Here is a 26,985-nt window from a genome sequence, read left to right on the forward strand (position 1 = left end):
TATTTTCTTGGCATTGGAGAAGTTATCTTTGGTCAATAAAGGATTTTACATGCATTTTGTCTTGTACATGAGCCTTGTATTTGATAATTTTTTTATATTATTGTATAATGTATGGAATGAATTGGTAATCTAGGGTTTTTCTTGTTAGTTTTGGTAGCAGCGGAGGTGTTCTAGTCTCGAAACTTTGCAGAGAGGCTAAAACACGGGAGTTCTCCATAACCCAAAAATTGTTTCTGGAAATTCCACCTAGATGTGTCTCAATTAGATTATTAACCTATTTTTAAATATTTCCTAAGTCTAAACTTAGAAAAGGGGGTTAATTAATCATAATTAATTGAGATAAGGTGTGAATCATCTAGAAACTCACACAGATCGACTTCGATATGATCTTGGCCCTTGATTAAGTTTTAATCTTGGTTGTTGGAGCCCCAATAGAAGATAATGAGAAGAAGTCGGGTAGATGGAGGACACACTGGTGAGACACACTTGAGGTTGATTTCCTTTTAGATTTCAATTTTCTAGAGGCAATAGCCAGAAGAGTTCGAGCTTTAGAAGGAAGTAGAGATAGAGAGGGACATGGACAATGAGGTGGAGGAATATTTTCCAGATCCGACGAGTACATAGCAAAAAGGATGAGATTTTCTCTAGGGGGTTACATAAAGGCAACACAAACCCTCAAAGGGTAGTTCAATTTTTGTTGAGGGGAAGACGTCTTCAGTTCCAGAGGCCAATAAGAGGTCCGAGAGCTTCAAAGAGGAATTTTCCTAATCAACAACAGGTAAGACGACTAGATTGGCAGTTGATTCAGGCAACATGTGTGGTAGACAACTCTAGTGTGACGTAGAGCCTGTGCAGGCCCAGTTGGATGGATAACCTTTCAGAGCATAGACAGTGCCGGGATTGCTCAATGTGAGGGTAATTTCCCTCAAGAAATTTTTTTCCAGTATTTTATCTGTAGGATTACCAAATTTCGGCATCTAGTTGTACTCATAATTTCGCACTACTGCATAATAATTTAAAACCCTCAATTGTTGCATTGGTTTTCCCACGCTGGGTTTTTCTGGGGACATTTGTCAAAAAATAATTGTGTCAATTTTTATGTGTGTGCTAGAATATTTCTTAGTTTCGAGCGATATTAGTTTACATAATTTTATTTGTGAAGGTTGCAGTGTGATTTATTTGATATTTGTTGTAGCAAATAAATTGTTAAATTAATTAACAACTAGAAGAATTAATTCCAGTTGCTGCAATAGGATTTCAATGGTGAAGTTTTCACATGTTATCAAAGTGTGAAGAAGCGAAGGAAGAAATTCGTTGTTCAAAGGGAGTGGCAAAATGAATTTATGGAGGTTACACAGAGCCTAAGCCAAGCAAATCGAATTGGCTGGGGTAGTACGATTTTTCAGTGCAAGTTGGTAGAAAAATTCGGTTTGCTAGTTGAATGATTCCAACAGGTAAAGCAAGTAGTAGAAGCACATATTTTCGCTGATAAAATTCCTTGTTTGGGCATAGAGGGTTTTGCACCAGGTTGCAGAAGCAAAATCAGTTATGGGTGGAAGAGAAATAACACACATAGAGAGAAAATTTCTCTCAAGGGATCTCGAGTTTTAGAGATCTATTTTTTCTAGATGTAGATTGGCATTATCCACGAGTGGTATTCTCACTCCACCAGGGAGTGTGAATAGAAGATCTAGTAGCCGAGCAAAGGTAAAGAGGGAGATTTTCGACCAAATTTAGAGATGGTCACAACTAGGCTTAGAGATTAGGATAGGTTGGAGGGAGCCTCCAACTATGTCATCTGGAAGTCTAGGATGTCCTTTCTTCTAGATGAATATGGCTTGAAAGCCTCTATAGAGAATGTGGTAGCAGTACCCCAGGGTGTCGATCAAATTAAGGAGTATAGAAAGGAAATGGCGAAGGTGAAGTGGATGATTTTGGAAGGAGTTCGAGATCATCTAGTCTCAAATGTGACATACAAAGGTACGACCAAGGAAATGTGGTATGCTCTATCCAAGATATTTCAGAGTTCTTCCGAGAAGTAGAAGATGTTTCTCCAAGAGAAGCTGAGGAGCATAAGGATGTAGAAGGGTGAAAGCATAGATGACTTCCTCACCAGGATTCAGGAAGTCCGAGATCAGCTTGCAGTCATTGGGGAGGCACCCCAACCCACAGAGCTTGTACGATTGACACTGAATAATGTCTCAGATGACTGGTAGGTGTTTGTCCAAAGTATCTTGGGCATAGACACATTGCCTAAATGGGACAGGATGTTGATCTATAGTAGGAGCAGTTAAGGCAAGCTCTAGTAGAGTATCATCAACGTTAGTAGCAGCAAGGGCATGAAGGGTGAGAAGGAAGAAGAAAATGTGGCCCTAGCATTTAAGGGTCCCAGTCAAGGTCAAGGGGAAAAGAAGAAGAAGGACCTGTCAAAGGTCAAGTGCTTCAGATGTGATAAATTTGGCCACTATAGCACGCAGTGTCCTCTCAAGAAGAAGGACAAGTAGGAGAAGTAGGACTAGGCAGCAACATCCGCAGATATCGAAAAATTATCCTCCAGGCTGGAGGAAGATTTCTCCATGTTTGCAGCCACACCTCCAGGAGTGAGGTGGGGCGATATGTAGTTATACTCTTAGATTTGCAGAAGATGGGCAGTGTCTATTAAGGTGCCCTCCTCATAGATCATTACCTTGCTACGAGGGCCCATAGTATTTAGTAGCAATATGGATCAGTGCAAGTTGATGCAGTCAGATTCCCAAGTGACAGTTGTAGACTAGTAGCAGTTAGATGTGGAGGAGTGCAATGCAGTGTTGGAAAAAGTCCAGAGAGGAACAGTGGTAGAGTCAACAACAACGCAGATTATTTCGTAGATAGTGCAGTGGCTAGTAGCAATTAGAGAATTGAGAGTCAGATGCATCATAATGAACGCAATTGATTTAGTATTTTGGATGCTTCTTAGCTATAGTTATTGCAGTTGCAACAACAACTGTTGAGAGGGAGTTGCAGTGCAGATCTAGTGTTGGAAGCAGTACGGAAATATCAATAGCATCACAGATGCAACACCAAAGTTGCACAGTGATTAGGGGGCAATGGTAGGCAATCATAGTGGCCATACATCAACAATGTGACAGAGGGTGATACAGAGACAAGGTGTTGTATTAGTGGTGCAACAGTAGAACACCTTCCTTGCTAAGAGGACATATTAGTTTTTTCTAGCATTAAAGGTGTTCTAGTGTTGAAGCTTTGTGGAGAGGCTAAAACATGGGAGTTCTCCATAACCCAAAAATTGTTTCTTAAAATTCAACCTAGAAGTGTCTCAATTAGATTATTAGCCTATTTTTAAATATTTGCTAAGTCTAAACTTAAAAAAGGGGTTAATTAATCAGAATTAATGGAGATAAGGTATGAATCATCTATAAACTCACATGGATCGACTTTGATATGATCTAGGCCCTTTATTAAGTTTTAATCTTGGTCATTGGAGCCCTAACATAATATTATAAGAAGAATTAGATGGGTAGATGGAGGACACACTTGAGGTCGATTTCCTTAGAGAGTTTGATTTTCTAGAGGTAGTAGCTAGACGAGTTTGAGCTTCAGAAGGAAGAAGAGACAGAGAGGGCTAGGGATAGTGAGGTCGAAGGAATATCTTCTAGATCCGACAAGTACATAGCAGAGAGGTCGAGATTTTCTCCAAGAGGTTGCGCAAAGGTAGCGCAAACCCTCAAAAGGCAGTTCTATTTTTGCTGTGGAGAAGACGTCTTCAGTTCCAAAGGTCGGGAACAGGTCCCAGAGTGTCGGAGAAGCATTTTCCTAATTAGCAGTAGGCAGGATGGCTAGATTGGAAGTCGATTAAGGTAGCACATGTGGCAGGAAGCTCCAATGTGACACAGAGCCTACGCAGGCCCAATTGGACACCTAGCCTTTCAGAGCTCAAACAGTGTTGAGATTGCTTGGAGTGAGTGTAATCTCTCTTAAGAAAATTTTGCCAATATTTTCTCTGTAGGATTTTCAGAATTCAACATCTAGTTGTACTCATACTCGTTGCTGCATAATAATATAAAACCCTCAGCTGTTGTACCGGTTTTCCCAAGTTGAGTGTTTCCGGGGACATTTGTCCAAAAATAATTGTGTCAATTTTTATGTGTGTGCTAACATATTTCTCAATTTCCAGTGCTATTAGTTTGCTCAATTTTATATGTGAAGGTTGTAGTGTGATTTATTCAATATTTTCCGTAGCAAATAAATTGTTAAATTAATTAACAATTAGAATAATTATTTCCTGTTGCTATAATAGGATTTCAGTGGTGAAATTTTCACACTTCTATAGTATTTTGCTATTGTTCTTGAAGATCAATTGTATAGAATCTTGATATCACAATTGTATACATTATTAATGTATGAAATATAATGGAAATCCCCTTGGTGAACTTTTGTAATAACTATCCAAAGTGAACTTGATCCCTCAGAAATATAATAGTTAAGGTTTTGTGCTAGGGCATTGTTACCCACCAAAATGGGTAACCCTATAGGAGGAAACTTTTCTCCTATCCTTGACAGTCGGTAAGTCATCCATGTAGCCAAAAATCCTTGACAACCACCACTAGCTAATTATTTTCCATATATCTCTGCCACTTGCATTAACCATATGCTTCTCACCCATCCAACATGAGCACATGGACGAAAGTGCGATTCCTATCAAAAGGTACTTTAATAATTTTGCAATTGAGTGCTTATGCTTTCTTTTTTGTGGGAATTTGATATGGATTATTGATTTATCTCGAAGAGGGATGGGTTTTGGCCATGATCTTGTTCTCTCACCTAAAATGGGGGGTTAACCTTTGAACCTAGTCTAGTGAGACCTCCCCTAATGGCCCAATGGATTTAGGAGGGGCACTACTTGGGAAGCCTTGATTGAGATAGCGTAGTTCCATCTATCCCTATGTCATTCTTAACACTTTCCTTCATACATTACAAGCCCTTATCTCACATCCATTCTTTGGATTCAACTGACCATTGGTTCTCTGGGATTTGGCACCCATACATCGACATACCTCGGTAGGTTCTAAAACTTTTCCCTAGAAGGTTGATGCAGCTAAAAAAAACTTAAAAATCATATTCTGGCCACAATAAAAATAAAAGAAAGACTATAAAAATGCAAAAGATGGCCATCGACATATAGATTAGCACGTGGGTAAAAGCCTAACATGAGCTCTACCTCACTCATTATGGCCATCACTGAGTTCCTAAGCACATGTTGTTCCATTACATCATAAAAGGGAACCCTTGCATGTCCCAGCCCCGATGAGTGATAAATCGACTCATCATTAAGGGGTAATACAACTACTATATCATTCAAAGCAAGCTCTGACCCTTGATCTATGAGTAGTAATACAAAGAAAAATCACGAAAAAGTAAAAGGCACACAAAAGGGGTGGAAAAACAAAGGCCAAGTTGGTAGCTCATGCATCCATGATCACTACCTCCTCACATCTATACACTCAGGATGTGGATCCCCATCAGCTGGTCCCTTTGACCATTGCACTTGGCCATGAAGTCATCTCCCCTCCGTGCCATAATTATTATTCACTAACACCTATCAATTGAAGGGTGGATTGAGGAAATGTTACTTCCCCTTAGGGGTTGGAAATAGGTAATAGGTTTTTCTTTTAGCCACTCCTACCTAGGGAGGAAACACCATTGCGAGTTGAAAGCCCCAATTTTGGAAGGGAATCCTTATTTCGAGCATTAAATAACCATTAAATTCAAGCTTGGTTCACTTAGATTCAATAATGAATTTTTCCCCTAATGACTAGTTTCTTTCACTAGAATCTATGTTGTGATTGTTAGGTGGTTCAACAACCCATTTTTGGGGCACCTTTCCACATGTACCCAGGCCATTAGAGAAGTATGTTGGCACAATTGTTGAAATTTCTAAGTCTGACACATTAGAAATCCCTACTGCATTATCTGGTTTATTATCTCCTACTTGTTATTTCCATTAAAAAGTTATTTATAAATATAAATACTGAAATAAACACAAATGCAACCTTAACACATATACAGATAAACAACTGAAATAACTAAGACAATCACACAAGGGACACCATTATTTTTGGACAAATATCCCCAGAAAAACCCAATGCTGGAAAATTGGTGCAGCAGATATGAGGGTTTTATTATTATGTAGTTTCTGAATACAACTAGGGTGTTAGAAATGGCTCACCCTTCAGATAATTGCCTTGGCAGAAGTACCTCTCCTCGGAGATAGATATTTCGGTTGATCAGCAACTAGATGATGAACCCCATAGTGACCTCAGATGTTCCTCAGCTGGACAATGAAAGATGCTCCAAGATTTCTTTCGGAACTGCATCACCCTCTAGGGACTGCGTCACCCTCTATGGCTCTGTGTCTGCCTCTCAGCTCCCAATCTATCCCATGAAAGTTCCTCAGTACTGCCTCTTCTGCCCAACATCAGCTCTACAGCTCTCTGTGTTGCCTGTTTCAGCCTCTACTGCCTTTGCATCAACCTCTTGGCCCTCTACATCAACCTCTGGACCCTCTGCATCTTTTGCACTAACCTCCTTAGCTTCTGCATCAGTCTTGACTGCCTCTACATTAGTCTTCCAAGGCTCTGTGCTGTCTCTCCGACACTTTCTCTGCCTATCTGCTACATATTCTCAACCTTCTATCAAACTGCCCTTCACTGTAATAGATCATTAACTCGATTTCTCAACAAACCCTACCCCAGAAAATCGAATTCTTGATCAACTTGGTGTATCTCCAACTGACCCTCAACCCTCCTCTTATACTTTTCCCTTTGACAATTCAATGGTCGAGATTAAGTCCCTAACTAATGGTGAAGATTAAGATTGGCTTAATCCTCATTAGTTAGAGCTTTCTCACCCACATTCTTATTAATACCCATTAATATTTTGATTTTCCTAAGTTTAGACTTAGGAACTTATTAAAAATATTAATTATTTTAATATCTCCTCATCTAGGTGGAATTTCTCCAAATGATTTATCGGTTCTAGAGATCTCATGTATTCTAGCCCCTTCACAAAATTTTGGAGCTAGAGCACATCCGATGCTACCCAAAATCAACAACAATCAAGTGAAGCGTTGAGACTGTTGGGCCTCTCGCTAACACCATCACATCATGCATGTACCAGAACACTCCTTGCACCCTAGACACTATGCCTCTTTGCACTAGATTTGATGATTCTTCGGGATGACACACCTTGACCCAACATGCCCCCAAGCTAGTCTTAGCACCTTATGAGGGATGGTAGTTGATTCATGGCCCATATGATGATGGTCTCACCTTTAGAGACTTGGGAGGGTTGGTAGCACCTAGAAAGCCCTCAAGGTTGGAGCAGAGATGGACGCTTTTCACTTTGGACTCCTCATAGCACTTGGAGATGCCACTTGGATCCTATTTCATGTTTGACATCAGTCCTAGAGTGCTAGCAGCTCACACCTAGGGCTTATTTTGCACTTATGATCAAAAGCTAGTGGATTGCCTTGTAACCTAAGGGTTTACTATGATTTAACTTGTTATTAGGGGCTTTTAGGCTAATATTATGACTCATCCTCATATAAATAGAGGACATGATCTTTCATTTGGATCATCACCACTTGGACTAATTCAGCCTAGGCTAGCGAATTGTGGCCCTCTTCCATTTTTGGAGAGATGTGACCTATGGAGCATTTGTCCATTGGAGCTAAATTATTATCTTTGGAAAAGTTATCTTGGATCAATGAAAGGATTGTACAGGCATATTATCTTGTAAGTGAGCTTTCTTATGGATAAATTTCTGATTTTTTGTCTAATATATGGAATGTATTGATGATCTAGGGTTTTTCTATTGTACAATTGTTATTGAAGATAAATTGTATGGAAGATAGATCTCATCATTGCATGCATTACTCATGTATAATATGTGAATGACAATCCCCTATGTGAATCTTTAAATTAGCTCTCAAAGTGAATATTGATTCCCCACAAAGGTAATAGTTAGGGTTGTGTTGCTAGGGTATCAAAATATCCTTACTCCTTTGCAAGGATTAAGCAATCTTTAACATCCATAGACTCCATCCAACTGAGGACTAGCCATTGGCCTTGTCTAATAGGTGACCAACCTTTATCTTATCCACAAATTGAGTTTTGATTTCCTTATCTCTCTATTTTCAGCCCTCTTAAGGATAAGCAACCTCATCTAGGGCTTAGTGAAAATTTGTATAGGAAGGGGGTTTTGGACATTGGAAGGATTCAACATCAAGAGTAGAAGTGGTTGCCTCAAAATCATTCCTTTTTATCGCTAATCTCTCCATTTTTCTCCATAATTTCTCTTGTCCTAGCTATTTTATCCTAGGAGAGACAATAGTTTGGTTAATCTTCAACTTGAGGGATTCTTTAAGGTTTCATATTCCATTGTCTTGTTAGAATACATTGTTGGAAAGATTTTCTTGGTACCTTGACCTTAGGAAATTCCATTTTACACACTACTACTGAATTCATAGGTTTAGTGTGCCCCATGATTGGCCTCTCTAATGGATGTGAATTGCCTATTCCTCATTTTTTAGGTCTTGTACTAAGGTTGTGACATCCTTTGGATTCCTATCATGTCACCTTAAACCTATAAGCCTAGAATATATCTTATAGGTGACCTTATACCAAAACTTCTCCCATTGGTGAAAATCCATAAAGAGCTCGGAGTAGTGGCTGTGGTGATAGTGGGCCACTACCTTACTATTGTCACTTGGTCTAGTGTTTTACTTGTAGGGTACCCCTCTACAAGACTTGAGTAATTTTGCAGCAATATGCATCAAAATATCCTTACTACTTTGCAAAATTTATCCAATCTAACACTCCCATAGACTCCATTAACCCAAGGACTAGGAACTGGCCTTGTCAATTTGGTGATCAAGTGTCAATTTATCCATAAATTTGATTTTCGATCTTTTTCTTAAATTCGTCCCTCTTAAGGATAAGCGACAAAGATAGGGCTTGGTGTGAATCAACCTAGAAGGGGAAATTGAGCCTATGGAAGGATTCAACATTTAAGGAAGAATAGGTTGCCTTAAAATCAACCTCCCTTTGTGGCCAATCTCTCAATTCCAAGATCTAATTCCCTTGCCCTAGGTAGATTTTCCCTAGTGAAACCCTAGTTTTTATAAGCTTCAACTTGAGGGCTTTATGAAGGTTTATTATGCCATTGGCTTGCTAATATTCATTATTTGGAAACCTTTTCTTGGCGTTGTGGCATTATGATATTCCATTTTGCTAGATATTTCCCAAACCCTAAGTCTAGTATGCCCTAATTTGACCTTTCTATAGGATGTGAGATGCCTTTCTTTCCTTGATTGAACCTTGTACTTAGGAAGAGCCATCCTCTATAATCCTCATGTCACCTTTAACCTTGAACCTAGAATATCTCTCATACGTAACCTATCTAATGGGAAGCCTCCCATTAGTGAAAGTCCATAAAGAGCAGGGGGTAGTGGCTATGGTGATAGTGGGCCACACATGATTGTTGTCACTTGGTCTAGTACTTGTCTTGTAGGGTACCCCACTACAAGACCTGTTATATTTTGAGGAAACATTTTTGGCATGCTTGCTGGGGAGGAAATCAATCAAACTCCCTATAATCTGAAGATTTAGTTTGCATGCCTTTGAAGAGAATACCTCTAATGAGAAGATAGATCCTCTTCTAAAGACTCCTCAATCAAACCCTATTTAATCCCTTAGGATTTCTTTCAACAGAACCATAGCTCCAAGAAAGAAAAGGACTACAAAGAAGGCTCCTGAGGCTAATAATCCTTCCATTAATCCTGATCATCCAATGGTTAGGAATATTTTTGGTGATAATACTACCCCTACCATAACTATGGATAGACCATGGATTATTGTTGCCTTCAGGCCTTTGGATTTGAGTAGCCACCCTAATTCTCCTCATCCTTTACCTTGTAAATATCATGAGTGGATACTTAGATTCAATGGCATGGATGCTATCATTGTTGAAAAATATATACGTGATTTCTATTGGCTAGTGAGTGCTAGGCTTATAATGGAAGAAGATATTGTCACGATGTTATTTTACCTCACTTTGATGGGAATGCTCGAGATCGCTATCTTAGTTTTCCTCAAGGTGGAATTCCTAATTGGGATACCTTTCATGATGCATTCAAGAAGAGATGGGCTTCGGCATTAGATGGAGGTTTTCTCCTTGAGGGATTCCTTACAACCACAAAAACTGAGAAAGAAACTCTGAAGGAATTCCCTCAAAGATTTGATAACCTCCTTAGAGAGATCCCTAATAGATTGATATCTTTTGATGATGTTATTCTTGATAGATTCATTAGATCTATCCATAAACATTTGACCTATTCCCTTAGGTATAAGAATGCCAAGGAATTAATAGATGCTAATAATATCATTGTTGAAGTTGAGCAGAATTTGAATGCTTCAAAAATTGATCGATTTAACTATCCTAGAGTTAGGATTGATCCTAAGACCAAATCCAGCTCTTAGATTGATCCAGTCATGCAATAATTTTCTCAAGAGTTTGAAAATATCACTAGTGAGTTTATCCAAGGTCAAAAGACACTAATGAATGAAATGTTCATGATAAAGGGAAAAGGGATCTCAACCTAGTCTTTCTCTAAAGCTCAATTCATTAAGGACAAGTCCTTCAATAGAAATACTACTGAGAGAGACCATACCACTTAACAAAGTGTTCCAAACACCCTTGCCCCAATCAAATTGGTTGGAAAAGAAGATTCCCCTTGGTTCCAACCTTCTGAAGAGCCTCAAGAAGATAGTCCTTATAATGAAGAAAATGAGGATGAAAATCCTGAGCACCGAAACATAGTAAATTCTAGTTCTCCTATCAATATCTTGCTTGGGGACACCTGTTTTCGCCTAGAGCCCAACCAAGTCCATAATGCTACCAATAGTGATCAAGCTGAACCTGTGCTAGAAGCTAAAAATAGTGGACAATTTAATGGTATCCAATATTCTAGAATAAACAATGATCAATCCCAAGCAAGCGCTAGCTCAAGTAATCCATCTCAAGGGAAGGAAAATTCCCAAGTGAAGCCTCAAAATAAACTTAAGCCAAAACCTAAAAATAATGATATTACAGTAGATGTTGACATGACTAATGTTTTGGACAAGGTGAATATGCAAGTCCCCCTTATAGATATGGCTAAGCTTCCTCCCCAAAGGAAGCAAATAAGGAAGGCTTTGGGTTTTGAAGGTAAGCCCAATGACACTCCCATCATTTTGCAGAATATGACCTTTGATAAGAAAAATGAAGGCCATGGGCCCTTTTTATTGTCCCTAGTGATTAATATTATAATACTTCATAACTGCATGCTTGGTTTAGGTGCCTTTGCTAATGTCATGCCATTAAAGGTCATCAATTAGAAATGAACATCACTAGGCCATATGAGAATGTTTGTGATTTCGACTCTAAGTCTATTCTTGTGCATGGTCTCATTAAATATTTGAAGGTACATTTGGCAACGAACAAGGACATTACTGTATTAATGGATGTTGTAGTCATCACGAAAATGGTGTGCTTCAATAGGTGGACAGTTGAAAATGGATCTTTCTTATGCCCATCATCTTCTTCCACTCCACCATTCACTTTTGAGCATGCTTCTTCTTCTACTTTTTACGAGGATTATGATGATGAGGATGAATATTGATGACTATTAGTTGTTATTGTTTACTTTGTACTAGATTGAGCTCATGTTTTATTTTTATACGTGTTTATTGTCCACAATTTGATACTTGTTGATGTAACATTGTACTTGCAGCCTCATATATAAAGGCTGATATTGGATATATATTTATAATAAACCTCGTTTATCAAGGTTGTTTTTGGATATTACTACTTTAATTATGTGATCATTCATGAGTAAATGTGATGTTAGTATGTTTCATCATCATTTATAATTGATATACTTATAGTTTATGCAATGACATTGGACAATGTAATCATAATGTAATAATGTATCATGTATGATTTATGATTGCAGATAACATTTATTAAATGTCCACACACACACATATATATATCGCATTCCCCATTTCAAAAATTTAGGGGGTCACGTTTCGCACCCATACCCATTTCGAAAACTCGTACTTGTTTCCCCGTATCGTGCAACTTAGTCCAAATGAAACAAGTTGTTTACAAATGTCAACAATGTGCATGGTAAGTGACTCAAGGTTGTTATTAAGGAACACATCTTTCAAATTTTCAATATCTGTTGCTTTGCAAGAATTAAACTCAATTAAGTTTAAATAACTATATAAGTACCACATGGTTAATGAAAACATGTTGGAGTTATAAATGTGATTAAGATTGGGCATGGGGAAATGGTTAGGAACATTATGAATGAAGCATAGGTAAACCAACTATTAGGATCAAAGATAATACAAGAGAAGTTTTTAGGAAGGAAGATTCATGAGAAGAACTTGGAATTTAATTTTCAATCTAAGAATACTCACTAATTCTTCTTTTCTTCAATACCTATGTGTGAAGCAAATTCCTCCCTTACAAGATATCTCTTTGACATGTAATCGTTTACCTTTAGGTATGTTGACATGGAAAACTCCTAGGCTATAACATTCTTTGGGATTGATCTTGTAAACAATCTGGAAAAATAATAACAAGAAAGTTTGAAACTAGAACTCTTCCTTTCTTTCCCTCAATTCTTGTGTGCTAATCAATTAGACACATTTCTAAAAATGGGTACTCTCTTTACAAATTTTTGTGTTCTAAATAAATCAAAATTTGGACCATTAGGGGATTTTTGAATTATAAAATGAGTCTCTTAAGAAAAATAATAAAATAATAGAATAAGAGTTAATGAATTATTGAAGGAAAAGGGAAAAAAAATTATTATATTTTTACTTATCTCTTTATTGGTTTACTCATATGTCAAGTGTAAGAACTATTGGATGTGGAATTTCATTGGATGCGAAATTAAATTTTGGATTCAAGGAGTATCCACTCTTTATAATTTAGTAGACTTGCACTAAAAAAATGAAAATTTCTGAAAAACCATGTTTTTTAATTTTGGATCCAAAGGATGCCTACACTTGACATTTGAGTAAACCTATAAGGAGATAAATCAAAAATACAATTGAAAAAAGTAGTATTAGAAGGATTTTGAGGTCTAAAATGGGCCTCGTTTTTAAATAAAAAGAAAGAAAACTTTTTTTTTTCTTATCGTGTTTTAGGTTTATCCTTATACGTTTATTCAAATGTCGAGTGTAGGGACCCGCTGGATGCGAAACTAAATTTCACATCCAACAAGTACCTAATTTGCATACTTTTGAGTATATCCACACTGAAAAAAATGAAAATATATAAAAAAAAAACATGCTTTTTCATTTTTTTTGGTATGCGTTTACTCAAAAGTATTCTTATTGGGTAATCGTTGGATGTGGAACTGAATTCTGTATCTGATGGGTCCTACATTCGACATTTGAGTAAACCTATAAAAAAATAATCCAAAAATAGAATAAAGAAAAAAGTTTTCATATTTTCCTTCCTAAATATTTACCCCTAGGGATGACATCATCATCCTTAATATTATTTGTTCTCTTAAATTTAATTTTGTTAGTATATTTTTTGTGACAGCCATTTTTAAAATCAAAATTCTCTTAATGTTTTTTTTTCCAAAATATTTACCTATGGAGATGACATCATTGTCTTGAATCTTATTGGTTATTGCCTTGAATCTTATTGGTTATTTTAAATTTGATTTTGCTAATACAAGTTTTGTTCTAAAGATCATTTTTTACCTCAAAACTCCCCAAATAAATGGTCCTTGAAACATCCAATCAGGTAGTGTTAGTATGTCCAATTCTCTCCAAAAGTTTCTACTATCCTAAAGATAACAATAATTATGTCAACTGTTTTCTATACGACGGTTTATTAGAAAGTTTATTAATACCCAAAGCATCCTAAAATATGAATTATCCCCTGCAAGCCTCTTGCTTATGTCTGCTTATGTTGCAACAGTTTACAAGGCTAACTACATTTCTAGTAATATGAGTAATAAGTTGAATGAAACCCAAAAACTTGCAAGGAAATAATTAAATTTGAATTGAGCATACATATATCCATATACATTATGAATTTTCAAATACCATAGATCAACTCAATTACACAGTGAACACACATACAGATCAATAAGGTTCTTCCAACTTCCAATGAAGTATGGTATTTCTCCAGCGAAATGATTATTAGAAGCCCATCTGGATCACAAAATCAAAAAAATATTATCCAAATACAATCGTCTTAATATATATTTCATAACAATTTTCCAATGTATGAAACTCATTTTGTGGTCTGTACCAAAAAAAGCAGACTATTACTGTCGAGAATAGTAGCAATGAAAACTCATAGAATTTTCAAGCTTTGAATATTTCGAAAGGAGGATGGTATCTCTCCACTTACTCCTGAACTACTAATGTACCTATTTGGTAAAAATAGAGAACAAAATTTCAAATTAGGAATATTTGGAATGATTTCTAGCCATCTGTCTAATGACAAGTGTGTGACACAAGGAATAATTTGGATAAATTTTGCTTCCCTCCTCTCCTAAGCATCTAACAATAATCACAATAGAAAAATAGGAATCTGTTGGAAAGTCATTAATCATTGATGCACCAAATACAGGCATTCAAGTAAGTTATATGGTCAATAACCCAATCAAGTGATTCACTTTCCAAGTAATAAGAAATATATCTTCAGAATGACAATGACCTGATCCAGTGATCTTCATTAAAAAATTTCTTATTCTTGTGAAATATATCTTAAATGGATGCCTCATTACATGTAATAGAGTTTTGATTATGCCTTTGAGAGTGGACAAGGAACATTTCATTTTCCATTCATTGGATTAAGTCGATTATATCACATATTAATACAAAAATTTACAGCAAATATATCAACAACAAATATAGAACTTTACATAATAAACATCCTTATATAGAATGTTGGACTACTTCCATAAAATCTAAATTTGCTACCACCCAAAGCTTGTACATGGTGAATTATGATTGGATTCTATGAATTGGTGTTTTATTACATCCATAACGCTCTAAATTGCTTTCTATTATGCTTATCATCTAAGGTACCTACAATAAGAAAAACCCAAAACAATGCAAAGAAGGTAGACTAGAGGAAAGTTGAACGTATGTGATCATAATCGGAAATACATATAATAGAAAGGTGATAACATATGATCAAGAAAATAAGTCCATCCATTCATGGAATTTCTTATAAAAGAGAAAGTAGAGACCATAAAGCAACAAATATAAGGAATGGAGTTGTCAAAAGATAAGAACCAAGTATATAATGTGAACTAAAACGATAGAAATAAAAATATAATTATACTCTCCCGTCACCAAATATTATTAATTGAACTAGGCTTCCAATATGTTTCATCTTGCAATGGAATTCAAGAAGCATTTTCAATTTAAAAAACACAAAGTAGAAATAATATTTTAGCTAAGGTACCAACAATGTAAACCGACTCATTATGCCTAAACTAAAGTTAAGAACTATTCATTCTTGGTATGTTTTTAGTATTAGATTTTAGGAATTATTATATTAAGGCAATAAACATTTCTTTTTCTAGCTCTTGGCATGCTTTTAGTATTAGGCTTTAGGAATTAATTTATCAAGGAAATCAATATCCTTTTTTCTTGCACACTAACTTCTATCTTCTAATGCAGTTTATTGCCTCAAAATCTAGCAGGTCTTCTAAAGTGGTACCCTACAAGACAAAACACTAGACTAAGTGACAAAAATGAGGTATGGCTCACTATCACCACAACCACTACCCCTTGCTCTTTATGGGCTTTCACCAATGGGAGGCTTCCCATTAGAGAGGTCACCTATGAAAGATATGCTAGGTTCAAGGTTCAAGGTGACAAATGGCTTATAGAGTGTCAGACCAGGAGGTAACTCCTCAAATCAATCGTGCTTCTTCATTAAGATTACTCATGGTTATATACATGAGGGAGTGAGTCTTGGGTTTCACCTCCTGATGAATCTTCCTTCTCCATTATTTACTATTTACATTATTTACAAGTGTTCACCCAATCCCCATGATTAGGTGTCAACATTCCCCCCCTTATTCTGAAGGGATGTTGGTGAGTCCAAGCATCGTTCTGAATCTTTCAAACTTTTCTCTTCCAAGCGCTGTGGTGAAGATGTCTGCAATCCACTCATCAATGGAACAATGGCGCAGATGGATTGTCTTGGCCTCAACATGATGTCGAATCAGATGATATTTTGTATTGATGTGCTTCATTCGATCATGGAACTTTGGTTTCTTGGCCAACTTTATTGTAGAGGTGTTGTCAATCATGAGTGGAGTTGAATGTGCTTGTTTTACCTGCAAATCTTCCAGAATTTTACTGAGCCACACAATTTCTTTTGTTGCCTCAACTTCTGCCACATATTTTGCCTCTATTGTGGAATCTGCTAGAACTGATTGTTTGCATGATCTCTAGGAGACAGCTCCTGATCCAAGACTCATAGCATAACCAGAAGTATATACCACAGTTTCTTTGTCTCCATCGAAGTTTGAATCAAAGTATCCAATCAAGCTGAAGTCGTCCACCTGTGTATACTTGAGTCCAAAGTCTTAAGTTCCCTTCAAGTACTTTAGAACTCTTTTTGCAATAGACCAATGTCCCTCACAAGGCTTTTGCATAAACCTGGAGAAGATTCCAATAGAAAACGAAATGTCTAGTCTAGTAGTAGTTAGGTAGTTGAGACTTCCTACAAGTTGTCTATACTTTATTGCATTCTCAAATTCTTTTCCTTCAATGGATTTGAGCTTTAAGTTTTGTTGCATTGGAGTAGTTAGAGGATTTTACTCAGCCACGCTAAACCTATTCAATAGATCTCCAATGTACTTCTTTTGAGAAAGGAATATAGACTTCGAATGTTGAGTTACTTCAATACCAAGATAGTAGCGAACATAACCCAAGTCAGTTATTTCAAAACCTTTCCTCAATTCCTTCTTTATGGATGCAATGTAGCTCTCATTGTTCCCTGTCATCAAAATATCATCTACATATACCACAAGATACACAAATGTTTTTCAAACTTTCTTGACAAACAAAGTTGCATCATCAAGATCATAATGTTTGAAGTTGAGTTTCAAAAGATGCTCAATTAGCTTCTCATACCAGGCTCGCGGTGCTTTCTTGAGGCCATACAAGGATTTCATAAGCTTGCATACTTTATGTTCATGTCCTTTCATAGCAAATCCTTCAGGCTAGGACATAAAAACATTCTCTTTTAGATCTCCATTCAAGAAAGAAGTTTTTACATCCATTTGATGGACTTTCCAACCGTTTTGAGAAGCTAGGTAAAAGAGTATCCAGATGGTAGCACATTTTGTTGTGGGGGAAAAAGTCTCCTCATAGTTGACCCCTTCCTTCTATGCAAAACCTTTTGCCACAAGCCTGGCTTTGTGCTTGTCAAGTGAGCCATCAACTTTATACTTGTTCTTGTAGACCCACTTGCAGCCAATTGGTTTGGTTCTCAATGGAGGATCAACCAGCTTCCAAGTGCCATTCTTTATCAAGGCATCATACTCATTTTGCATCACTTCTTTCCATTCATCATGAGAAGCGACTTATTTGAAGGAAGTTGGTTCAAAATTTGTAGACAAATGCAGTTCACAATCATAAGAAACATCCATATCAACAAGTGAATCAGAATCATCTACATCACCTCCATTTTGCCTGGTTGAATTTCTTGTTCTTATCTTTCCAGCCTCATCAGGATGAACACTTTCAAGTGTCTTTGTCAGCCACTTTGGGGGACCTTTTTGAGATGGTCTAGGCTGTTGAATTAATTTAGTTGGGATTGAATCAAGATTAAGTCTCCCAATTTTGTCAATTACATCACTCAAAGTATCATCAATGGTTGGAGCTTCATGCAGGGGAGAGAGTTCTTCAGAAAAAGATTCCACAGATTGATCCAATATAGGAATCCCCCCTTCAAGATGTGGAATCTGATTATCAAATTCTTGAAATGATTTTGAATTTCCAAATCTATCCAAGTGATCAAGTTGCCACCCAATAACATTGTCAACTTTGGAAGATTCAAGAAAGATGACATCTCTAGATACAACAAACTTTTTATTAACTTCATCATAGAGATGTATGCTTTGGAGGTATTCGAATACCCCAAGAAGATACAATTACAACTCCTTGCACCAAGTTTGTTTCTATGTCCTTTTTGTATCAAGGCATAACAAGTGGAACCAAAGACCCTGAGATGATTTACCGAAGGAATGTGGCCATACCACATTTCATAAGGAGCCTTGTTTCTAATAGCATTATATGGACGTCTATTCTTTACATATACAACACATAGAACTACATCAGCCCAAAAAATCAATTTTGCATTCTTGAAAAACATCATGGAACGTACCATATTTAATATTGTCCTATTCATTCTTTCAGCTACTCCGTTCTGTTGGGGATTATAAGGCACAGTTGTTTGATGTTTGATCCCATGCTGGCGAAGATAGTTTTCAAATTCATTTGAAGTGTATTCTTTTCCATTATCAGTGTGAATAGAGCCAATATGAGATTGTGCATCATTTTCAATCCATGTATGAAAGTTCTTGAATGTTTAAAAAGAATCAGATTTCTTCTTCAATAAATAAACCCAACACGTTCTAGTGTAGTCATCAATAAATGTCATCATATATTTATTTCCATTTGCAGAAGGAATAGGCATTGGACCGAATAAATCTAAATGAATGAGTTCAAGTTTTCTATGTGCTCTGAAATGTGAATCATGAAAACACTATTTGCTATGCTTTCCTAGAATGCAAGCATCACATTGCTTAAGTTTCCTAGGAATTGTAGGCAAACCAGTAACACCGTTTTTCTTCAACAAGCGAAGGTTATCATAGTTCAAGTGTCCAAATCTAGCATGTCATAATAGATTTGATGGAAATGTACCTTCATCATAATGAGAATTGTATGAGAAATTTTGTGCACGAACAGAGGTACCTTGCAGCTTGAGAACCCTTTCTTCTTCTATCCCCGTCATGACAAGTGATTGATCTTATGCTTTTCTCACCTCAACCTTGCCATCAAACATATGAATGGAGTGTCCTTACTGGCAGATTTGGACCAAGGACATCAAGTTTCTCCTTAGTTGAGCGAGATATAAAACATCATGCAAAAGAAAGTCTCGAAGACCAGGCAATTTGAGCCTGATTGTGCCAAGCCTTGATGGTTTGAGTTTTGATTTGTCTGCAAAGTATACTACTCCATCAACACTGTCAATAATTTCTTCAAAAAAATGTCTTCTAATATTCATGTGGCAAGTTGCTCCTGAATCAAGCAACCAATCATTTTTCCGAGAAGCAAGTGAAGCATCAAACAAGTCTTTATTTACTCCAATATTACAACGTAGCACAACATAGTGAGCGGATTCAGGTGCTTTACCTTTATCTTTGTCATTGGTTTTACCTTTGGGTTGATTTATTTCCTGCTCAATTCTGTCTCAAGGCAACTTACATGTGGATGCATCATGTGATCCATCTCTATTGCAATGTATGCAATGCAAATTAGACTTTTCTCCTTGAGAGTGTCTGCCCCCCTTGCCTCTGAAATTTCTTCTTCCTCTTCCTCTTCGACCACCTCTTCCTCTGGAAGAATCTTAAGCATGATACTTCTCTCTATGTGAAAGACACACATCTTCTTCAGAAGACTGAGGAGTTGTCTTCTTCCCAAAAGCTTTCTCTCTCTCAACAAATTTATTCACAAGGGAGTCAAAAGTATTTTTTTTCAGGTTTCCATTTGCTTGCAATGACTCAAGATAATTTGAATAAGTGGGATAAATTGCCTTGACAAAATCTATCAGAGGAATGTCTAGTTCAACATTAGTGTCTTTGATATCATGCATAATAGATTTTATTTCGGATGCAAAAGCAAGAGGATCCTTCTCTTTCAACATACCGAGAATGAATAGTTCCTTGACTTTAGCTTAGACATAATGAGTCGGTTTATAGTCAGGTTCACAGTCAGACAAGACAGTGCATGGAGGTCTACGTATACCAGAGTGGTGTATAGGGCGTACGTCTATGTATAGGAGCATAGCAGAGGGGAGGTCAAGCGAGAGGCACAATGATACAATGTGAATTGAACAACAGAGCAGTGTGTATAAGGTGTCGAATGGGTTGCGCAGGTGTGAGGGAAAGCCAAAAGGTGGAAGGTCCGTGGGAGGAAACATTCACGCTGCTACTGACAGTGCAATACCGATGTGTAAGGGGACAATGTAAGTTGGCGTGAGAGAGTGATTCTGAAATGAAAGGTGTAATTCAATGCAAGCTGCTCCTTAGTAGTTGTTCTTTCTTGAATTCCGGAGACACCACTTGGTTGGGCCTACGTAGTGGGAGATGTGAACAGTGAGGAACAAATACAGTATCAACCAACGGGATTACATAGGAAACCGGAGTGGAATATACATTCAATACTAATGCAGGACGAAGAATATGGCAAAGGTGTCAGTTCTACAAAATAAGCAGAACATAGGCAGGAGGGAGTTACAAGCTAGAAAGGAAGCCAAAAATGGGGTTGGCTCTGATACCATGTCAGGCCAGGAGGTAACTCCTCAAATCAATCGTGCTCCTTCATTAAGATTACTCATGGTTATATACATGAGGGAGTGACTCTTGGGTTTTGTTGGATACCTATACCAATAGGTTTCATATTTTATGATTGGCAAATTTAAGAGCCAAATATGCTCTGCTTTGATGGTACAAAGCTCCCATATTTCCAAGAAGACAAGGTGTGTAAATAGTTTCATGTTATCTTAAAGTTTGATGGATGGTCCAACAGCCTAATCTAGATCATGGCATGTTTGAATTTTCTGTTGTAGAATAGAGAAAGAAGTCTGTCCAAACTGTTTAATCTTGGCAAACAAGTAGTGTAGGTAGAGAACAAAGGTTCCCAATTGCTTAATCTGGGACCTTGGAAGAAATAAGGGTAGAAGTAGATAGAAAAACAAAAGAAAAAGCCAAAGAAAATAAAAGGCAAGTAAGGGTCTGCAAGTCCAAATGCACCCTCCAAGAAGAAATAAAAAATGCTAGGCAAATAGATGGGTAGGCAGTTGGGGTTGCAGAAAGGTCATTTCCTACAAGTTGCATGTGTGCTAACTTTGTTTACTAAAGCAAAATCAATAAATTGAGAAGGTGTCATTCTTCATCAAGTTGCAGCAAACAAGAAGCATGTCTAACCTCCCTTCCTCCCCTCTCCATTTCATTACTAACACTCCCTCATCAGCTGAGATTCATGGAAGAGATTATGGTTTCATGGTGGTTCTTCCTCTTTTAGAAGCCACATTTCTTGTCTAAAGTTCTTTTCATTTTGATCTACTCCCTAAACTAAGTAAGTTTCAAATAAACTTAGTGATTTCCCCCCTCATTCACTCTTTCATCCATATTAACTCTAACTCTACTATGTAAATCCCTTTTATTACCTTTTCCCCTAATATTATTAACACCATGGTGTATAAACCCCCAAGCACTCTATAAATATCCTCCTTTTTAGCATTATAGCTAAATATGTCTGTCTAAGGGAGACTTTAGTCCACCTGGGACTATGCTCAACCCTGTCAAGGAATTACTCTAACCCCTGGTTAAGAGCAATAACCTCTCCATAAGCCCAAACCTTACCCCTCCTAAACCCTTGCAAAACCCTTGAAAAACCCAAAAAACCCCAAAAACTCGCGAAAACCCACAATCCTAAAGTTTTTCCGCCGAAGGTATTTAATTCAATATTTAAATACACCGGCGGGACCCCCCAACCTGCTCGATCCGTCGGAAGGCCCGCCAGCCGTCGATCCTCTGCCACCCACGATCCAACGGTGGGCGGGCATTTACAGATCTTGATCTGCCGCCCTTTAGCGTTCGGGGAACAGTGGTATTAGGGCCCGTACCCAAGACGCGTGTCGAGCGCTGAGGTTGTTCGGAACCCCCTCCCCGATACCGCTTATCACCAAAGACGGTGCGGGGAACCCGTTTACCGCCTCCCCGTTATCGCCTATCCGGCGCGCGTCACCCTCACGCCATCCTGACGTCATGTTCCTTCCGCCCTCCCCCGCGCCCCGTGGCCCTCCACGCGACCCTGCCGCCACATCCGCCTGCCACCTCGTCCAGGCACGCTGGCCTCCAGCTCGGCATCCACGTCACCCGTACCCGGGCCCGCCGTGACGTCATGCTGACGTCATTGGCGAAAAGGTGCCAATTACTTATTTTTGCCAAATTGGTCGTTATAAACGCCCAAAATAGCCGTTTTGTGTCATTTTCAAAGCCAATTGCAAAGAACTCTTCTCGCTGCCTCACCACCAACTTGCTTCCGGACCTCCAAATTCGAAATTTCGACCGTGCCAACTCATCAAATCATCTACCACAAAGCCTTCACGGTTCGGCCCGCAGGCTTGTCGAGCGTTTATCCAGGTATTCACCGTAAATCTTATGTTTTTCCCCATGCATGCCATTTCTCTGCTAATTCACCATTGAACACTTGTCAAAATCCTAAATTCAACTCTGTCTGCTACCTGAGAGTCAACTAAAGTAACCTACATTGCCCCTGAACTATAATTCGACATTGAAACAGTCGTTCCACGGACCAGAACCATAAAATTGTCCTCGAGGTACTTGGCATTGTTCTCTTTTGCCAAGTACAGGCCAGCTGCAAATTAACCAAAATAAATCCTGTACACCCTCTGCAAATCATTCCTAACAATTCACAACCCCTGTGAATTTACTAAAACCTGCAGAAACAAGCCAGCCTCTTTCACTGTGGAGAAAAGTTCAAGCATTGTCAACATTGAGGCTATTACTGAACTCTGAGGAGCCTTGCAAACCACTGCAATTACACTATTCACAATCAGATTATACAATGGCTGCCCCTACACCCACAGCTCTAAATGTTACTCCTTTAAATGCAGCAAACAAAGACCTGGAGGCCTTGCCTCTTGTTGACAGGGACTCCCTTATTGAAGACTTTGTGGGTAACAGGGATTTCATGCAGACCTTCAGGCAGTTGAGAGAAAACTATCTGAATGGCAAGGACACCTATGGGATATGGGAGTCAAACCTACCTTACTACTGCCTCCCCTCTGTCAATGTTTTCCCTCAGATTGTGCGCCTATGTGCTGAAAACTATGATGTGCAGCAGAGAGCCATTAAGTCTCCATCTGGGAGCACCCTCTTTCACATCAATCCTGAATCCATTAATAAAATGCTCCACTTTGACCAGACTGAGCTGCTATTTCCCTTTTCCATGAATTATCTGCTGGATGCTGCTGCCAAAATGACTAGTGAGGAGATTCAGAATGTCACCAGGACATTCATGAAACCTCAATTCTAGCCTGCAGGGCCACCTCCCTACATGGATGTCTCCTTTACAGAAACAGGCAGACTACTACTAGATATGATCTCTTATGTGCTGGGGTACAGAACCAGTGAGTATGTGGATGGAACAATGCTGGTTTTGTTATCTGTTTATAGTCCAGGCCAGCCCCTTGCCCGCAAGTTTAACTTTGCTAAGTTCATAGCTAACAAAATTCATGATCAATTGAGCAAAGTGGACAGACAGGGTGTGTTCAAGTACTCCTCTTACATCTACCATCTTTTCATGTATTATCAGTCCCAGGTCTTTCCATGCTACATTAAAAAGCTGGATTATAGAGGGGAAAGAAGATTTGTCATCTTCTGGACATCTGTCTATCACCTGGTCCAAAATTCACCTTATTCCTATTCTGAGTTTATTGACCAGTTTGTATACCCTGTCTCCTGCTTGTTGATGAGGGCTCCTCCTCCCAGAATATCAACTGAAATACAGAAAGCTTTGCAGCTTTCCAAGAAGTCCAAAATAGGTGATTGGTACCTATATGAGGATCATACTGTCATCAGAGTGTATGGCTGTGAGCTTTGTCCATTCAGGCTCCCAAAATATGTGCCTATGAGGATATTTGCCCTTGAGTATTATAGGCCGCTGATTTAGTCTGACCTTACCCACTTTCACAGCTCCAAAAAGAAAGCCCACCTCAAGTTCAAACATCAGCTGGGCCCTTTCATCATGAATAAAAAGGAAGGTTGGGAAGAGGCTCACCAGATCCTCAAAGACAAATACCAGCTATCATATAGTTTTCGATGGGTCCCTTATGACCCTGAAGGCTTCATTTCTACTAGGAGAATGAAATACAGGCTAGTAGGCATTAAGCATTGCAGTTATCCCCATATTGAAAAATATGCCAACCAGCAGGAATGGCTACAGGATTCTATAGTTGACAAATTAACTGAAGAAGAAATGATGATAAAGAATGTCAAGGAATTAGAAAAGACTCTTGACCTAGACTCTGTGCAGCAGGTACCCTTCAAACGGCCTCATTCAGCAGGAGAAGGGACCTCGACCTCAAGGACTGCACCAACCACACAAGCATCTTCTATAGCAGCACCAGGCTTAGACAAAGGAAAAGGAATAATGGGTGCTGAAGAGGAAGCGGTGAAAGAGAAGGCTGCCCCTTCAACTGAGCAGCAAACTGAACAGCAAAATGAGCTTCAGAGGGAGGAGCAAACAGAACAGCAGCAAGATCAAACTCCTCCTCCACAAACTGAGCCACTAATAGCACCAATTTTGCAGACCCCAGCCCATGAGGAGAGGGGTACTAAAAGATACAGAGAAGAGTCCACTCCTATTAGTGGATCCTCCCATCAGCCAGAGACCAAAAGGCAAAGGGCTGACTCCCTAGAAGTTGAAGACATCACTGAGGAATTCCTTGACAGTTCAAGGAAAGACAGGGAAGCAAGCCAGCACACTGGTACCAGCTCATTCCAACAGGAGCAAGGCCTGCAACTTGGTTTGGAGGTGTCATCCTCTTCTCAACAAAGCAAGAAGCCTAAAAGCACTAAGGCTTCTTTTAAGCAAATCAAGGCAGAGAATGAGTTGCTAAGAGTGGAGGTGTACAAACAATTTATGAATGCTACACCAGCCCAACAAGAAAGATTAATGTCTGTATATGACATTAAAGAAGAAAAAATGATATTAAGTCATTTCAGGCCTACAGTACCGCAGCCGAGATCAGGTGCAGATTATGTGAAGACAAGGGTGGAGGTAAGGGCAAAGGACATCCACCCCATGGACCAAATTGAACTCCACAAACAGACTGGAGAAATGGTCTATGCGACCTTGGTGGAGAATGCAACCATGGCCCATGAACTGAAGGAGTCACTCAAAAATACCAACACTCAGTTGGATTTTGAGAGAATGTCCTCCCTGGCCAAAGATAACAGAATAAAATCTTTGGAGGACATTATCATAGACCTAGGACATGATCCTAAGGATCCAAAGGGTGTAAGGGCCCTTATGAAGAAAAAGGAGGATGACCTCAATGCACTAAAGAAGAGGTTAAAGCTGTTGCCCACAGAACACCCTCAGACAGCAGAACTACAAAAAGAAAAGCAGGTTGATGAACAACTTGACCTCCTAATGCAGCAAGACCAGAGGATCAAAGAATTGGAGAAAGAGCTGGAAGGAGCACTGCAAGATAAACAGGGAGAATCCACATCCAAAGCTCCTCCAACAACTTCAACAACAGCAACAACTACAGGGGCAGCAGTGGCCCCCACATCAAAAGCAACAGGAACAACAACGGCCCCAGATGCTAGTGCAAGCATAGAAGAATTAACTAATGCCATCAAGGAAATGGAGCTCCAGGCAAATGAGATAAAGAAGGCCAAGGAAAAATTGGCAGAACTGGATGCCAAGTATGACAGATCAAAGGTAACTATAGCAGAACAGGGCAGAGAAATAAAGGCCCTAAAGGACAAAATAAAGGCCCTGGAGAAGGAGCTAAATCTAGAAAGTGCCATGGCCGACATAAAAAGAATTTTATGGGGTAATATTGGCCAAACTATCACCAAACAATGGAAATCCATCAAAACAATCCATGAGCAAATGGATTTGATTGGCCAAGCACAGACAGAAATCCAGAGGCCCAAAACAGTGCTGGGAAACAGACCTGAGCAGGCAAACAGACTGATAGATTTTTTGAACGGGCAAGACAAAGAGGAGCTGGCAGCCATTGGCATCAACAACAGAACAGAGGCCATCCTCACAGCTAAAAAGGTGCTAACTCTCAGAAATTATGTGCAAACTGTGGAGAGAAAATGCTATGAAATACAGGCTGAGGTTGAGGAGTATAAACTCAAAATGGGGATGCTGAAAGCAAGGGGACTGCCCAGCCTACTAAGCAGCACAGGGAGATTGATCACCAGAGATCAATTCACCAACAGGATGGCTACTTATATTGAAAATCAAATCACTGCATCTGGCAATACTCCTGAGCAAACAGGGCCTCCAACAGGACAGAGCTTGTACACTAAACTTGAAGGCCTACTCTTCATTGAAAATGAGGCAAATCATCTGTTTGAAACTCCTCCTAACTTTTGGCGGTATACAGAGGCCGATGAGACCTTAATAAAAATTCGGAGACATCAAATGCCTAAGGAGGATTGGTGGCAGACAATGCTCCAGATTTTGCCACGATAGCTTTAGTCATTCGGCCACTGCCAGCTCCAGGTCCCTAGAAGACAAACAGCAGAAAAGGGTTAGCGTTTAAAAGCGGCCAAAAAGTGATTCATCACATAGACGATGACAGCTAGCCTAGTTTTGAACAGCGCATCTCCAACCGACTCTAATAGCCATAAAGTCCAAATATCTTCTGACTATTTTGACAGCTGAACCATTAAGGAATTACTGCAGCATTCACTCCTTCAGCTACTACATTCCGAAGATTAGCATATCATAAATGAGATATTAACTCATTCATTGATATTTTTGATGTAAATTTTGTATATAAACTCCCTTGAGTAACTCATAAGGGGTTGGTAATTTTCTCTATGAG

The sequence above is a fragment of the Pinus tabuliformis genome, chromosome J, assembly GCF_031772625.1.
Source record: "Pinus tabuliformis cultivar Carrire ecotype Pingquan chromosome J, CPIR1, whole genome shotgun sequence".
Classification (NCBI taxonomy): domain Eukaryota; kingdom Viridiplantae; phylum Streptophyta; class Pinopsida; order Pinales; family Pinaceae; genus Pinus; species Pinus tabuliformis.